This window comes from Rattus norvegicus, chromosome 1, assembly GCF_021556685.1.
Source record: "Rattus norvegicus strain SHRSP/BbbUtx chromosome 1, alternate assembly SHRSP_T2T, whole genome shotgun sequence".
NCBI classification, from domain to species: domain Eukaryota; kingdom Metazoa; phylum Chordata; class Mammalia; order Rodentia; family Muridae; genus Rattus; species Rattus norvegicus.
The window spans coordinates 89,749,616-89,768,067 of record NC_141534.1 but is presented as its reverse complement, the minus strand read 5'-3'; the positions used below and the strand labels follow the sequence as shown (position 1 = coordinate 89,768,067).

The window sequence follows — 18,452 nt, the reverse complement described above, 5'->3', positions numbered from 1 at the left end:
GTGTGTATCTTTGGTTGGTGGTTTAGTTGATATTGTTGTTCTTCATCTCAAAAATTTTAACCCAGAATTGTTCCTGTCTGAAGGAAATGCAGGGACAAAAAGTCAAACAGAAACTTAAGGGGCCATCCAGAGACCACCCCACCTAGGGATCCATCCTACCTGCAGACACCAAACTCCCACACTATTGCTGAGGCCAAGAAGTGCTTGCTGACAGGAGTCTGGTATAGCTGTCCCCTGAGAGACTCTGTCAGCATCTGACCAATACAGATGCAGGTACTCACAGTCAACCATCGGACTGAGCCAGGGACCCCAGTGGAAGAGCTAGGGGAAGGACTGAAGGAGCCGAAGGGGATTGCAACCCCATAGGAAGAATACCACCTCTTTTTCTACATGGGAAATCCCATGAATCGTCCACTGTGGTCATCAAGCGTCATTGGAAAGCCAGCATGATCATAGGTTTCATCATAAAAGTTGGGGTCATAATGTTGTGCACACCCTTTGGTGGGAGATGTAGATATAAGGCCAAGGATGATTTTCACGCACTCTACAACCCTATCAGTTGTCTCTCACGAGAAGAACGCCTCTGCAGAACGAGGGTAGCATTCCTGGAAAAGCTCGATTTTTGTCTGTTTTCTCTAAGTTCTTTGATTTTAGCACCTCTGGCACCAACAATTCCACTTGCCAGGCTTTGCTGAATCTCCACTTGCAGTCAAAGTCACTTCCTTTATAGTGTTTGTAAATTAAGCATCCCACGGCATCAGAATCAGGCGGGAGCTGTCTGGTTGTAGTGGGTGATGGCGTCCTCAGGTCCTCTTCCACGGAAATTCTCTTCAGAATTTCTTCAGTTGTTTTGGAATGTGCTGGGGGGGTTGGGGGGCGCTGCTGTCTGGGACTGAGACACTGGCAGTGGAGCCTAGAAGGGGAGCCACAGCACTCTCGCTCCCTGTCCAATCACTGTCCAGCACTCTTGCTCCCTGTCCAATCACTGTCCAGCACTCTTGCTCCCTGTCCAACCACTGTCCAGCACTCTCGCTCCCTGTCCAACCACTGTCCAGCACTCTCGCTCCCTGTCCAACCATTGTCCGGTATTCTTGCTCTGAGGCAAGATGCACAGTTCAACCATCCCATCAGTACTTCTAGATCTTTTAAAAGCTTGTTCCTCTGCCGTACCTTCTGCAGGGTGTTTACACTGGTTTCAGTGTTGGGGAAGGTTTCTTCTGTGTATTCTGTCTCCTTCCTGGAATCAGATGGATACACCCACAGGACACAATCGCAGTCGAGTTTATGACAAGTACGAGAGTGACATCGGTGCAGTGGAGAGGTGGTGAAGTCAGATTTATTTTTATGTGCGTTGGTGTTTTGACTGCTTGCGTATTTGTAAAAGGGCATTAGACCTCCTGAAGCTGGAGTTACAGATGGTTGTGAGCAGCCATGTAGGTGCTGAGATTTGAACCCAGGTCCTCTGGAGGAGAAGCCAGTGCTCTTAACGGCTGAGCCATCTCTCCAGTCCTTGTCTTTAAACCATCAACTATATGTTCCCATGTCTTTAAACTTATAAACCCTTCCAAGGACAGATTTTTACACTGAAAGTAAAGACTTCTGTGAGAGCTTAGGCAAAACATTACAGGAACTAGATGCAGAAGCAAATGAGTATAAAGGGGAAAAAAGTACTCCTTACAATCCAACTGTTTTGTGCTTTATTCCTGGTTCTTCTGCCTTTTCCTTTCTTTCCCTTTTCGATATATATATTAAATTATATATTACATATATGTATATTTGAATAGAAGAGTATTCTGTTGTTCTCTTCAGACACATTGGATCCCATTACAGATGGTTATGAGCCACCATGTGGTTGCTGGGATTTGAACTCAGGACCTCTGGAAGAGCAGTCAGAGCTCTTAATCGCTGAGCCATTTCTCCAGCCCCCAAGAAGTACAGTATCTTATATGGTATTTGCAGGAAAGGGAGACTGGAGTGAAAATCTCTGGTTTCTTTGGAGACTCGGCTGTATCGTGTGATGCTTTTCTAGAAACTGTTTTACGAGAGGATGTTTTTGCTGAGAACAGATTACGTCCTGCTTTTCTGGAAGCTGCCTGGAAAAAGGGCATGTGGTATTTTGCTAGAGTGAGTGCTTGGGAGAACACGTGATGTTTGGAAAGGATATACATAGAACCCAACGACAGTGGATGAGGCTGTGTGGTATTGGTTTGCCTTAACGTTCTTTGCTGGTCATCATTGGGCTTTGCCCACCATGGTCTTCGGTGACAATGCTGGGTGGTATTAGTTCACCTTGCCACTCTTTGCTGGCCATATTTGTCGTGACTTCATAGAGAGAAGTGCACCAGAGAACTTTTTTTTTTTTAATTAACTTGAGTATTTCTTATTTACATTTCGAGTGTTATTCCCTTTCCCAGTTTCCGGGCCAATACCCCCCTAACCCCTCCCCTTCTTTATGGGTGTTCCCTTCCCCACCCTCCCCCCATTGCCACCCTCCCCACAACAATCACGTTCACTGGGGGTTCAGTCTTTTTTTTTTTGTTTGTTTGTTTTTTTTTTTTCGGAGCTAGGGACCGAACCCAGGGCCTTGCGCTTCCTAGGTAAGCGCTCTACCACTGAGCTAAATCCCCAGCCCCCAAACTGGGGGTTCAGTCTTAGCAGGACCCAGGGCTTCCCCTTCCACTGGTGATCTTACGAGGATATTCATTGCTACCTATGAGGTCAGAGTCCAGGGTAAGTCCATGTATAGTCCTTAGGTAGTGGCTTAGTCCCTGGAAGCTCTGGTTGCTTGGCATTGTTGTTCATATGAGGTCTGGAGCCCCCTTCAAGGTCTTCCAGTTCTTTCTCTGATTCCTTCAACGGGGTCCCACTCTCAGTTCAGTGGTCTGCTGCTGGCATTCGCCTCTGTATTTGCTGCTTTCTGGCTAGGTCCCCAGAGAAGTTCTGATGGTGCTCTGGTGGCTTCTCGCTGCTTCTGTGGAATCAGGGCAGTGGGCAGAGCCTTGCAGTTTGGATGGACTTGCAGCTGCTAATTTGTCGATTGAACTGCTGACATCCTTATTTTTTTATTTTTATTTTTATTTTTTTCAGAGCTGGGGACCGAACCCAGGGCCTTGCGCTTCCTAGGCAAGTGCTCTACCACTGAGCTAAATCCCCAACCCCAACTGCTGACATCCTGAAAGCACAGATTGGATTCTCCTCAAAGAGCTATTTCTAAACATGTCCGCATCTTCCTTTGCCTTTTAACCTTTTGAAAAAATATAAGCCTACAGGAAACAGCCAGGGTCAGCAGAGAACTAAGTCAGACAATGTTGGCAAAGAGAACACAAGATACCGGAAACACAGCTGCTAACTTAGGGCACAGAGGGAAGGTTAGGGCTAACCACAGTACAGAGGGAAGAGTCCAGTCCCTAGAAACTGTGACATTGACTCCTTGAGGCACTGGCTCCAGCCTTAGACCAGCCTTGCCAAGTTCACTCCTGGACAAGGACACAGAACCTGAGTTCCCTCTGTCCTTCCTTCAGGGCCTCTGAGGAAGTCTTGGGTGCTTCTGGCTCCTCAGTATTATAGTGGCCATGGCTGTCTCCCTCCGTGGAGGTAAAGGGGAATTATGTGAAGCGAGGGGATCAGGGTAGGGCACTGTGCGGAGAAGGATCCAGGCATGTGGAGGCAATGAGGCAAATGGGAGTTCAGGGGGCAGCCTAGCCGTTATGAGGGCCTGCCATGGTCCATGTTCTGCTAGAGCAGCAGTCTGGGTTGCAATGGAAGAGAAGGAGACACTTCAGGATGAGTTTATGCTTCTCAGCCTGGGGAATCACTCTCAAGAACTGAATACCTGAACCCGTTCCTGCAGATCCTCTTAACAGTTATACAAAAGGCACCTTTAACGAGTCAGTTTCTGAATACCCAAACCTCGTATCTGATCCGGGTGCTGTCGGAAGGAACCATGACCTAAGCAATTCCCAGGCATAGGAGACTTCCTGGTTTTCCAGGTTTGTCTCAGGACTGAGTTATACAAAGGCTCTGAGAATCCTTCAGGGAGAGCAGCTCCATAAACCTCAGATAACAACCACTGACTATTTTGAAACTTGACTTCGAAGTTGAGGTGCCTGTCACTCGGGAGCTCATGCCAGATGCAGGCTCTGCTAAAATTCTACTATAAGCTTTTAGCCTGTGCATTGTGACCCTTCTGGGTGTCTCGTGACTCTTTCACAGGGGTCACATATCAGATATCCTACATATTAGACACTTGCTTTAAGATTCATAGCAGTAGCAAAATTATAGTTATGAAGTAGCAATGAAATGATTTTATGGTTGGGGCGGGGGATCTCACCACAACAAGAGGAACTGCACTAAAGGGTTTCAGCATTAGGGACCTCTTTGCTAGATTTTAGATCAGATCGTTTATCTAAACCAGTCCTAGAGCCTAGAAACCAGTGAAGCCCAGTTTTAGTTTTCTCAGTGGCAAGTTTTTGAGGTCTTATGTGATTGTCTCTGACAATGTTTCCCTCTATGGAAATCCCAGAGCCTGTCATCCTCCTGCCTCAGTCACTCAAATACATGTGCCACAACATCCATGTTATTGTAAATATTATTTTGGGGTGTTTTTTTTTTTACCTCACTTAGACCATATAGTTCCCAAATAAAAGACACAAAACCTTTATATTTACAATAAGCCTTAAAGCATTAGAGCTGGGCAGATATTAGCCCTCTATGCTAATTTGTCTACTTCCCTGTCAATCATCCCCAGATATCACCTGCCATGTTGTGCATGGGCCTCTCCTACTCCAACAAGCTGGCCCTCATGGCCATGTGCTCACGATCTACCTATCCCACGGTGCCTTCTCTTGTCTTCCTCCTCTCTCTCCCAGGTCTCTGCCTCCAACCCTAAGCCTGGGATCTGAAACCCCACCTACTTCTCTTCTACCCAGTTACAGGCTGTAGACATCTTTATTAACCAATCAGGGATAACTTGGGGGTCAAGGTTTATACAACCAAAGCGGTTATGCACGAGGATCTGCTTGGAACAAGCAGGTCTTGGGGGACAGTATTTAGCATTTGATTACAAAACAGCACCAGATCAAACCACGACACATTCACCCACAGGTTCATTTCTTTTAAAATATTTTAAATGCTGCTCCTGCCTCACCACCCCCTCATCCCCCGCAATGGGCAAAGAGATACCTTGTTGGGGTGTGCTTCTTAGATCAGTCAGTGGCAGGTTTGCTCATCCTGGCTGGATTCCTGGCTTGATGGTCAAAACTGTCCTACACCTAGGATTCATAAGAATCAAATCAAATCAGTCAAAAAATCAAATCAAATCAAAACCAAATTAAGTCAAATCAAACCTAGGCAGCACGGCGCAGAGAAGGAAGACAGAGACCTGTACACTGCCATGCCACTCACAGACCTGCCCTCCAGTCCCTCCAGTGCATGGCAAAGGTGGCCCATACATACGTGTATAACTGGGCCTCCCTCACTGGATGTGGCCCTCTGAACAACTGGCCCTGTGCCTCATGCCAGAGATCTTGAACCAGACCAATGACTCATTGCAGTGAACATTTGCAAGTGGAGATGTGTGGTCAGAGGGACGCACTGTGACACACTACAGCTTCAACAATGAGATGTTTTCTGTGCTTTTCTTTGGTTGTTTGTGTGTTTTATTTTGGGGGGGGTTGCAAGGGCAAAGGGCAGATATGAGGGACAGGGAGATAAGCAGTACTGGGGTGCATGATAGGAAACTCAAGACAATCAATAAAAAGTTTTAAAAGAAAAGAAAATAATGTAAATGTATTTTTATGTGTATGGGTGTATTGCCTACATGATGGTGTGTGTCATCTGCATGCAGTGCCTTTGGAAGCCAGAAGAGGGCATCAGATCCCCAGGAACTGGAATTGAAGATTGTTCTGAGCTACCATGTGGGAGCTGGGAGCCAAATACCATTTTTTAAAAAGATATTTATTTATTTATTTATTTATTTATTTATTTATTTATTTATTTATTTATTTATTTATTTATTATGTACACTGTAGCTCTCTTCAGACACACCAGAAGAAGGCATCAGATCTCATTACAGATGGCTGTGAGCCACCATGTGGTTGCCGGGATTTGAACTCAGGACCTCTGGAAGAGCAGTCAGTGCTCTTAGCTGCTGAGCCATCCCTCCAGCCCCAAATACCATTTCTTTTCAAGAGCCGCCAATATAACTAACCACCGAACGATCTCTCTAGCCCTTAGGTTAATTTCTTTTCTTTTCTCTTCCTTCCTTCCTTCCTTCCTTCCTTCCTTCCTTCCTTCCTTCTTTCCTTCCTTCTTTCCTTCCTTCTTTCCTTCCTTCTTCTTCCTTCCCTTCCCTCACTCTTCCCTCCTTCTTTCCCTCCCTCCCTCCTCCCTTCCTCCTTCCCTCCATCCTTCCTCCATCCCTTCCTTTTGGTCTTTTGAGACAGGTTCTCTCTGTGTATCTCTGAGGCTGTCCTGAAACTCACTACGTAGGCCAAACTAACCTTGAACTCAAAGATCCGCCTGCCTCTGCCTCCTGAGCGCTGGGATTAAAGACCACTGTCTGTCTTTGTTTTACAAGAACAGAGTTTCTTTGTGTAACAGCCCTGTGTGTCCTGTCATCTGGAATTGAAAAACAGACAAACAAACAAACAAAGTCTTTAAGCAAGAGTTTGGCCAAGCTCTTCCATTTTGATTGATGTGTGTGAATAATTTGGTTTTCTCTAGAGTCCTGATTTCTCTGTCCCATCACTCCTGCTAATGGCCTACCAGGAGAGGTGTTTATTAGTCATCTAACACACCTCAACTGACTACTCATGGGTAAGTTACCCCCAGCAACTACCAACTGACTGCCAGCCAGAGAGAAAAACTTAAAAAACAGATTTATTTACTAAAAGCAGCTTACTTAATGCCCATGTGTGTGGCTGTTTTCTTTTTCTTTCTTTCTTTTTTTTTTTCTGGAGCTGAAGACCGAACCCAGGGCCTTGCGCTTGCTAGGCAAGCGCTCTACCACTGAGCTAAATCCCCAACCTGGCTGCTTTCCTTACACAGATTCAAACATCAAGACATGAGGACAGGTTGCAGAAGAATCATGGGAAATGTTCTTATGACCCATCTATCTCTACAACACCTTTGAATAAGAAAGCCTTGGAGGACACTGGCCCAGTGTGAACCCTGGAGGGTTGCAGCTGGAGGGGACAAAGCACTCTCTGGTGGCAAGCAGTGGGTCAGTGAGGACCAGGAGAGACACTGGGGCTGTGACTCCAGGTCTGTACCATCAAGCTCTGCAGCCCAGTTCCCTCCCATGTGAGAGACTGTTTCTCCCACACAGCACAGGAGACCACCATGTCTGTGTACTCAGCTCCTCCTGTATCTGCTTGAGTCACTTTCTGCCTGGTTCTTCAAGGAATATGGATTAGGGGTGGAAGTTACAGAGACCACCACTGGCTGAAAGAGGCCTTTGCAAGGGTCAGAGGTCCCACAGGGAGCCATGTTCTCTCTTTCCTGTCTGCACAGCACTGCTACCCAAGGCCACCATCAGAAGTGACAGTTCTAACCAGATAGAGCATGACAATAGTAGCCTTAAAGTATGAACCTGAGACTCAGAATAAACCTACATGTGCAGGATACGTGGTCACAGCCTTTCAGCAGGTGACAGGATGAGGCTGTCTGAGGACAGCAGGACTCTCATGACTCAGTTTCCCCACTGACACAGGTCCCTAAGAGTGTGAACCTGGAATCAAGTGAGTGCTATTCCAAGTGGCCCATCCAACTTGAACATTGTATGTGAGTAACTTTTGTCCTATCACTGCTATAAGTGTGTGAATAAAAAGTGCAGCTGTCAGGACACTTGATCCTCACACGCCAACCTGACTTACCTCAAGCACCTGAGGGGCCCAGCCTTGTGCTGGAGTGGGTTGGAGGGAATTTTGCCTAGAGAGGCTCAGGAAGACAGAGGGACATTTTAGACTCAGGCTCAGTGAACACATGAGTGTCTGGTGGGGTTCTGTGTATTGTGGTGCTGTTGAAGCAGGGATCATGCCCCCCACATGAGTACTCCTTTACCCCTGCTCTGTCTGGGACCTGCTTAACTGACTTTATAGCACAGATATTGTGGCTTCTATAGACCAGCGTTTCCCCTTCCCTGTGCTGACCTCACTCTGGGCTTCATTCTGTTTGCTCCAATGGCTCAGATGTCCTGCTGCTGCTCTCCTCAGATCCTCATTTCCATCCAGGGTCAAACCTCAGCCTCTCCTGCCAGGCAGCCTCTCACCCTCTTGCACATCACTCCTGGATTTTCAATGGGAAACCCCAGTCCTGCTCCCAAGGGCTCTTTATTCCCAGCATCACTGCTACTCATGGATCTTATATTTCCCTTTTTCAGACCTCAAACATTGGCCTCCACAAGACCACAGTGAAAGAAACTTACAGGTCTGGTTCAATGCATTATTCAAATGTCAGCATTGAGCTTTGGGAGGAAGCCTTGGCTTTATGGATAGACACAGACATTAATTCCCAGGCTGAGTCTTCGGGCACAAACAGTTCCCAGTCCTCTCATGAGATCCAGCTCTGTCTCTTCTACTTCTTCTTGCCTCTCTGGTTTCTCCTGGGAGATCCTGGATTGGTCTTTGGGGGAGAGAGAGAAAGAGAGAGAGAGAGAGAGAGAGAGAGAGAGAGAGAGAGAGAGAGAGAGCAGAGAGACATACACAGAAAGGGAGCCTTTCTCTTAGGTGGGAGGGGTGTACCTAATATCAGTTGGATTTTCATTTCTTTAATACACTCATACCTCCTGTCCCCTCCATTTTCTTTCATGACCTCCATGACCGAGAGGAACACTCAGAACTTGGAACCATGTTCATGCTTTTTACACCAAATGCTCCCAGCTCCTGTCTGGTATCATCTGGTGATTGGCTTCTGCTCTGAATGCAGTGGAGTCAGAAGAGGCAGTGGAAGAAGGCCAGTGGGACGCCTGTCCTGAGTCAGGATGGAAGTAATGCCTTGAACTCAATGTTTCACTAACTCTTCATGTCAGACGTCCCTGGCTAAGGATCTGTGATGTGGGGAAACTGAAACCCAGGGTAGATTCCTCTGAGCTATGTTCTAGCTCTGAGGGTCCAGAGGTGAGGATCTGTGGACACCAGCACATGTGATGTCTGCAGGGAACAGAGAGGGACACTCACTTGGAGAATGGGGAACTTCCCATGGAGTCCCTCTTTGGAAGAGGACTGAACAGTTTGATACAGTGTCCTATTTATTATTAACTGTCAACTTCACACAGCACAAAGTCACCTGGGAGATTAGTCTCATCTGCATAGCTGTCCTCATCAGGTCTGGCTGTGTGCATGTCTGTGAGGGAGTGTCTGAACTGAAGCAGGAGGCACAGGCCACTGTGGGCAGCACCATCCCTAGGCAGATGGCCCTTGGTTGTCCAAGAGAGATGACCAAGCATAAGTCAGAGAAGGAGATAGCAAACAAGCCAGCAACCAGCATGTGTTCTGCCTTGAATTCCTCTCGTGCTGCACCATGACCCAGACCTGGACAGGAAGTGTGTGCTCTGTTCTGTTCAACTATACGGTATCTGTTGGGGGTGTTTTTTAATCACAATGAAAGAAATCCAAAATGGCAGGTGTACAGGGAAGCACATTTGGAGCATCCATTTGAATCAATGTTCTGTTCCCTGCCCTAATAGAAGATCCTTGAAGTGTACTGTGGGCCAACGGAAGGAATGAGCCCCCAGAGATGGGCCAGTGAGTTCAGGTGCACGCCCTTTCCATTCCTGTCCTCTCCTTTGAGTCTGAGGAGAAATGTACCATGTCTTTCTTTTGACATTTTGTGAACTATAGGTTCCTCCTAAGGGGTTCCAGCCACTGGAAGCCACTTCTTCCAACTTTAGTCCAGGACCTCCCAGGAAGAATCAGGTACCCTGCCTAGACCCACCCTACACAAGATGGAAATAGGAGTTCTGCAGAGAACTGTGTGCAGGATGACAGACCCTGCATCCACCTGTGCTGAAGGGATCCAGGGAAGGTCACAGTTGACTTGTTGATCTCCTCTGCTGTAGCCCTAGACATGAGATTGCAGTTCTCCCAGAGAACTCCAGGGGGCGATACCAGGATGCTCACTCTACACTCAGACAATTGTTTCCTTGAGCCATGACCTTGCCTAGGAGACTGCTTTTCATTCCTGTTCCTACTGGCCTGGAACTTCCTTCCTAGACTCTGTTCTGATTCTTGTGTCTGAGAATACTCCACTCTTCGGGGAACATGGATGTTCCCTCCCTCCTGGCAGCTCCCATAGGGGAAGGCAGGATTTCTAATGGGGAATCACCCAGACAAAGGGCATATATGACCCAGGATGGCCAGAGAGACCTTGGGCTCAGCCAACACACAGCACAGCCAACACATCATGCTGGAAGGTTGCCTTGAAATAGTCTATAGGAAGAGGAGCCCACAGTCCTTTCCAGGACACAGAGGTCGACTCCCCCCAACACCAGGAACCAGGAGGGAGGTGCTGAAGAGTACCAATGTGAAGCCTTCAACCCAGCCAGCTCAAAGACCAGTCTCCCAGTCAGCCTGGCCGTGAGGAATGAGTGACCCCTCCTCTCATGCTACAGAAGGCAGGGGCCTTTCTGTCTTGAGCTGCGCACATCTACCCAACTCTGCCAGTTACAGATTTCCATTCATGCTCATGGCCAACCGTCCTTCTCTCCCATCCTTCCCCACACCTGATTATCTTCTACATTCCCTCCATTATCTTCTACATCCCCTCTTCTACCCAGTTCCCTTTCTCCTTCTTCTCCCTCCAACTCTATTTCCCCCTTCTAAGTGAGATTCGAGCAACCACACTTGGACTTCCTTCTTGTTTACCTTCTTTGTGTCAGTGGATTGTAGTGCGTGTATCTTGTATTTCATGGCTAACATCCACTTATACATGCGCACATGTCATGGATGCCGCTTTGGGACTGGGCTACCTCACCAAGTTCTATCCATGTGCCTTCAGAATTAATGGCGTCTGTCTCTTTAATAGTTGAGTAGTAGCCCAGGGTGTATATGAGCCACATTGCCTTCATCCATTCATTTTTCTTTTAAGTTACAAATGCTTCCTTTATTACATAAAACCAGTGTTGCTACTAAGTTCAACTGACTGTGCGTCTCCACAGTGTTCGGTGTCATGCCTGTGATGTTAACAATCATTTCCAAGTGTTGCTGGGCAGTCCCCTGTGTCATCCATGGTACTGCTTCCGTCTCACACACAGCTGGTAAACTGCTCTCGGGATTTGCACCCTACCAGGCCCCAGAGGAAACATAATCAGCACAGTCTACTGTACCAGACGCAGCAGTTTTGAAGAAGAAATTACAGATCGAAAGCGCCTTGGCTTATCAGTACACTGCATTGTCATTTTTCGTTAATAAAATAGATCACAATCAAGCCCTAATTTGCAATGTAATTAGCTGTTACAAGACACGGAACATTCTCCTGAGGATAGACCATGATTTCTAAGACAGAAAGTCGCTCCACGCCATTTCCCAGCCCAGCGAGCCTCTCTGGCAGGTACAGGGCACTGACTGCATTCCAGCACCGTGCTCTGGTGCTTTGCAAGATGAGCGTGAATTTTTTTTTGACCAACAACATTATTTTTTATTCTTTCTTGTTTGCTCAGTGTTTATTTTCCTTCGGGTTGTGAGTCAAAAGTGTCACCAAGATAATTTGACGTAAAATGTCAACTCTGCCACCTCAAAAATGGCACAAGAAGTAAATTTCCCAAACAATATTATTCATCACCAGTCATCCAGAAAACAGACTCATTAAAGAAAATGGAGAGTGTGAAGAAAAGGAGAAAGTTAGAGAAAACTGTTATTTACCCCCATTCTCTTGCTATCTACAGACCTTGGTTGACATGGTGCATACGCTTGGTACAGAAATGCACAGGTCTGAAGTGCTAACCTTGGCAGGTTCTCTTAAGAGATTATTAGCACTTGACTGCGGTCTGGCACCCTTTGCTGTACCTTCCAGCTGCGTTAAGTTACAGGCCTCATAGAAAAATCACTGACCCCGAAGCTGGATTAGGGATGTTGGCACACACATCTGATTTTGACTACAATGACCAGCCCAGCTCACTGACATTCTAATCTAATAACCGAAGATCTGGCTGATGGAGTCAGAAATGTTTTTGGCTGGAAGTGACCCTAACTCTTAAACAAGAGATGAAACAAATAGGAAATTATCTTCTTCCCTCAAAGAGCTGCTGTTAGTTCCACAGCTCACCAGGTTGTGGACTCTGAGGTCTCAAGATGCTAGCCAGAGTTTCAATTGGTACAAATGTAGCAGCATATGGGAGCTGTAAGAGCTCCTGGTGATTCTTTAAACCTTCAAATTTCTTCATCACCTAACCACTGATGGTGATTTGGGAATTTATTTCTTTGACAATACCCAATAATGAACATTAGTATTTGGTCTCTGAGCAGGTCCAGGACTGAAATACGGACCCTGGATGGACATGGGAGGAGATAGGGGTGACTTAGAGATTTTCTACTTCTTCCACCCCACAGCAGGAGCTGTGGCTTAGCCCCAGAGTCCATGGCTGTCTGCATGCTAATCTAGTACTCCAAGAACTCAACGTTCTGCTCACTGCTTGTGGGACGCAACTCAGTGCACAGATTAACTGTGGGGTCCCCTGTCCCCGCCAGCGGGGACCCAGTTATTCAGGGTCCCGAAGAGGCTTTCTACCTGTGGGCCAAAATGGGGGTGAAGAGAAGAAGGAGACCAAGCAAAAGTTCTGTTGTCAAGGTCTCGTTTATTGGGATGAACATTGCAGCTTTTAAGGCTTTCAGGTAGGGGGAGTGACCTTTGTGAAATATGAAGGAGGGGGAGATGAGGGTATAGGCAGTGATAGCTGGAGGCAAAGAAGTCAGGCGATGAGGTCAGGTGGTGGAGACACTGGGTGTTGACTGAGGAGATAACTGGTATCTGCTCGAGCTGAGGCATCCCTTGAATGTTATACTCCTGTGCCGTAAATTCATGGGAGAGGCTTTATCCAACAATCTTAAGATTATGGCAGTCATCTTCGGGGTGAGTCTCTGTGGCCAAACAGCCCAGAGTCACTTTGAACCATGCAGTCAAAAAGCGGCTAGGCCCAAATCCAATATGGCTCCGTGCATCTCCCCCATTTTTCTTTAAAAAAAAAAACAAACCATTAGGTGGAAGTAGTGGTCTGAGAGAGATTAGACATGCCTCACAGAGTGCCCAGCTCGGCCATGGCAAGCCACTCTCGCAGTTAGGACTGCACCCCAATGGCTAGGAATGAACTTATACTGTAACACACCGTTCTGGGCTATACGTGTGTGTTATTGGGGGAGAAACTGGGCAGAGGAGCATTTGACCGGCCCGCACGTTTAAACGGGGTGTAGCCACCTCTGTCTTAGGATCGACCTCTCAAACCCCAGCCTCTCTGTCATAGGACCACCTTGTCGCCCTCAAGGCTCCATGTCTAGATTGGTCAAGGGTCAGAGGAAGTTGCTGAGGAAAGCTACATTGGATCATCTTCTCATTCCTCTTACTTGAGCCCAGGGGCGAAAGAGCAAGGGCCAGATGGCATTAATATAAGAGATTGTGGAAATTGAGCCTCTTCCAATAAGTAATGGGCACCTCATCTGGTTCTCCTCAGCTGCTATGGCCATACCACCAAGGGCCTAGTCAAGCCTCTCCTGTAATAAAATTTAGAATTCCCAATTGTTAGCAACTACTCCAGAAAGTTCACCCACTGTGCTTGCTTAACAATAGATTGGGGGAGGGTAGCTCCAGACACTGCAGACACAATGGCTGCAGCAGTAATGGCTGCTACAATAGCAGCGAAAATGCCAAGGTCTTTCCCAGGACAGTTCAGGATCGGTCATTCTTCTCTGGAACAACCAGCAGGCAATGGGACCATGTCTGAGATCTGCAAAACAGGGCAGAGTTCCCCAGTCCACAGCAGCTTCCACCAAGCAACAGTGCACAGAGGGTCTGAGCGCAGGCCGTGGTGGGACGGGACACAATGACTGCAGCAACGCCAGAATTTCTGTGATGACAAAAGATGAGTGGGAATCCTCCATATTCCTCCAAGGACACAGGAATGACTCCAGGGACCCGAACCAGGAGAGCTGAATCTTCATGCTCCCAGGATCAGCAAGTCTCACCAGCCACTCGGGCAGCTGGCACACTCCTGTAGCATCCTGTAGAAAAAACACAAAGATTCCCTCTTCCCCATATAAAATATCTGAACAGGATCATGCCAATATGTGGATCTTTCTATTTCACCTAGGCAGAAGTATGCCTAGCTGTAGGGTGCCATAAACTCAGAGTGTTCCTTGGCATCCAAATTTTAAAATTGAAATAAAAGGAGCATATTTTAGCATACAGGGATAACTCCCCTTTTTATTTATTAAAATATTGTTAAAATATTATTTATTAAGATAAGTCCTTAAGGATTAAATTGAGGACACTGAGCACTTGTATTTATAAATTTACTTTTATACCAAATTATTGTCTCCAGCATTACTGTTTTGGATATATAAAGAATGAGATTTTTTTACTAACTGTTCCTATGTAAGGCCTATAATCTGTCTGGTATCATTGTCCTCCCTTGCTAAGGGGTCTAGGCAATCTAATTTGAGTTCTTAAATGGCCTATAAAGGAACAGTACTTAGTGCTCTTAACCACTAAGCCATCTCTCCAGCCCCTCACCAGCTTTATTTACCTAAACATAAGCATTAATTAGAGATGCCAAATCCTATAAATACTGTACTAGAAATCCCTGAGCCAGCAAGGTGAGGCTGGGAGTTGAAAGTAAGCAAATGGAGTCTTCCTCTTTTCAAGAGGGTGTGTTATCAACTCCATTACCATTTTCAAAGAGCTGGGTCTATGGTTTTGTTTAGTTGTCTGAGCCAGAGCACTGAAAGGACAGTGAGTTGTCAGACAGTCACACTGAAATCACTCACTGATTTTATGTAGAAAACCTGCCTTTAATAAAGCATTAAGTAATTGAAATCAATTGTAAACCACAAGCAGCACATTGGCTATCAGTATATGTATTGAAAGCTTGTTTTTTTTTTAACATTATAAAAACAGTGGCTAAAGCCAGGAATTTAATAATCTGTGCTGAAGCAGCAGAAACTCAAGAGAATAAACAAGTGATCCAATCATACATGTAGCCTTTTCATTAGATGAACCACCTATAAATACAGTAAGCGCATTTCCTATGGGTTGTATGCACAAATATACAGGAAATACAAAAACATGTAAAGAGTAAAATTATCAATTTTGCCTGAAAAATTTGTATATGTAATAGGCCAAATATCAGTAATTTGTAATAACCAATTAACTGTTGTTTGGCTTTTTAAAATACTTCCATGACTCTAGCCTACAATTCTGTATTAACACAACTGAAGCTTTATCTCCAATGAGGATAACAAAGACCTAAGTCCTCTGGTAAGGTGAGGTACTTTGGCAATTAACATATCCTTAGAAGCTTAAAATTAGTTTTAAATATTAAAAATGAATATTGAATCTTCTCTGGAGCAATAGTTACTCCCCAAATGTTAAAGCTCATTTTGAGAGCAAAGGTTTGTAGTAAAAATTTCCATATACACTGAAAGATTCAAAGTTCTAACTTCTTACATTGAAGAAGCAACAAAATTACATAGTATAAGGCTAGTAGCCACTCTTTTGTAAAAAATTTTTAATGATATCACTTCATGGGCTCTCTAAAATTATAAGCAAGCTCACAAAATAAAAACTCACAATCGCCAGGATGTAAACAAACTGCATAAAAACAATCCTCTAAATCTATCTTGAAATGGCAGTTGGAGTAAGCAAACAAGCTGTAATGCTCTCACAAGTTCTAAAACCTCATCAATCCTTCATAAATCTTGTAACAATCTCTACCTGTTTGATTTTTTCTTAATTGCAAATAAGTTTGAGTTAGTCAATGTAACACTGACAATCTTTAATCACAATCTTTAAGATCTCTTTGTAACACCAGAGCACAGCCACAACTTTGGAAAGTCACCTGAATTCTGAGTATGTGACTAGGCAGCTGTTCTTGGGGCAGTGGAATTAGCATCAAAATACAGTAACTTCAGGGCAAACCACAACTTTGGCTATGACTGCCAATTCCTACATGTGAACGCACGATGGTGCGGTCTCCAATACCTCAACAAAGAGACATTGCCCTAAAATCTTTTAGAAGCCTGGTTTTTAGAATAAGAATTCCATAAAAATATTACCTCAATTTGGACCTGTTTCCCTAGGTTGGCTCATATCCAAATTACAGTTTTAAGCCAACTTTCTGTTACCAATGTTACACCTTTTAAGCTGTGAAGCTCCTGGTGTCTTTAGGATCAGCTAGTATAAACATTTAGCCAGCCCCTGGGGAGCTTGTCCAGTAGACTTAGGCTTCTAGCTACAGATGTAGGCTCCAAAAGCCAATTGAAACTGTTTTTTATGCATTGTTCCCTTCTTGAAACGAGTTAAAACCAAGTCAAGGTGTGAACGACTGGCAGATAAAGTTTTTATCATTTTTTCTTTTGAACACGAAACATAAAACATTTAAACAACGAGAAACAAAGACCACAGACATAAACTGACAGACATGGATAGCTTGGTGCACCAAGGACACACAATAGACATAGAGGGAAAAAACTAGATGGTGTCCCACGATAGGGACCCACATATCCTACCTATGGAACCCAGAACTAGAAATAAGCATTTCTCCAATAGGAGCCAGCAGAGAGGCAGGACGTCTCCTGCTTTCCCTCTATTCCTAAGAGAGCTCTGAAAAGGTTTTTCTCTTTCTCCAAAGCATCTGCGGAGAGTCCGGGAGGACTGTTTTTCCCAAACCCATTCTCTCTCATGTCTAGGGTGTAAACTATCTCTAGTCAGGGTCCAAAGACTAAAATATAACTCTAAAAGAACGCATATGCAAAAACACTTTACCATTACCTTGTCCCTTTTTTATTACAAGTTTTACTTAAGCTAGCCCCACACTGCTTAAAATTAACCAGGGACACCTTTCATCAATAAAACAAAAAAACTTGATTAAATCCTTTTTCTTAACTCTTAATCCTCTCTCCCTGAGTGAGCGCTTGATCTCTCCTATGAAACAAGCCTCCTAAATCCATACCTTCCCCATGGCAATTAGACAATTATTCGACCGGTCCTTACCTCCCTCTCCAGCGACACACGAGCGATGCGGCCTGAAGAGTCCTTGATTCCCGCTGCAGCTCTCTTATCTCCATCGTCCTGTAGTCGGCCTTGCTTCGGGGTCCCTGTGTTCGGGCGCCACTTGTCCCTGCCAGCGGGGACCCAGTTATTCAGGGTCCCGAAGAGGCTTTCTACCTGTGGGCCAAAATGGGGGTGAAGAGAAGAAGGAGACCAAGCAAAAGTTCTGTTGTCAAGGTCTCGTTTATTGGGATGAACATTGCAGCTTTTAAGGCTTTCAGGTAGGGGGAGTGACCTTTGTGAAATATGAAGGAGGGGGAGATGAGGGTATAGGCAGTGATAGCTGGAGGCAAAGAAGTCAGGCGATGAGGTCAGGTGGTGGAGACACTGGGTGTTGACTGAGGAGATAACTGGTATCTGCTTGAGCTGAGGCATCCCTTGAATGTTATACTCCTGTGCCGTAAATTCATGGGAGAGGCTTTATCCAACAATCTTAAGATTTATGGCAGTCATCTTCGGGGTGAGTCTCTGTGGCCAAACAGCCCAGAGTCACTTTGAACCATGCAGTCAAAAAGCGGCTAGGCCCAAATCCAATATGGCTCCGTGCAGTCCCCCCAAACAGAAACTGCTAATGTTGGCGAGTTTCACAACCTAGTCTGGTGAAAACCCTGGGGTTGAACTCAACATTCTACACCTAATTTCCCTACTGCTGTTTGAGCTTCCTCCCTCACTATGGCCCAAGATGCCCCAAAGACGTGTCTCATGTCCTCTTGAACACTCCGCCCAGTCACACTCTGACCTACTCCAGGCTCAGAGTCTCTGATCTAACCTTTCTTCCTGACAAGGATGTTCTCCTACACTACCCTATGACTTCCCTTATTTCATTCAGATCTTTAAAATGTCATCCTGTTGGGAACACATTTCCTGATGACATTGCCGCAAGAAGCTACCGCCCCTCCCGTTCCTGCAAGCTCCTATCTCCTCCGTTTGTTTTTCTTCACAGCACCCATCTTTAACTGTCTATCATATTATATGCAGATGTGTCTTGAACAAACAGGGTTATACCCCAACAAATCTGTCTTGAACTATCTTGTGTTGAAAATGCACAAATATACCTACTGAACACCCTAGCTTAGTGTAACCTACCTGAACTGTGCCCAGAACACTGACATTTTTCTACAGGTAGGCAAACTTACCTAATGCAAAGTCTACTTTACAACAAAGTGTCGACTAGTTCACGTAATTTACTGAACACCATA

At 45.5% G+C, this 18,452-nt stretch overlaps 1 pseudogene; it reads right to left on the bottom strand.

Moving 5' to 3' along the window:
* Positions 1-386: 386 nt before the first annotated feature.
* LOC148007269 (heterogeneous nuclear ribonucleoprotein K pseudogene) lies at positions 387-17,270 on the bottom strand (annotated as a pseudogene).
* Positions 17,271-18,452: the final 1,182 nt, after the last annotated feature.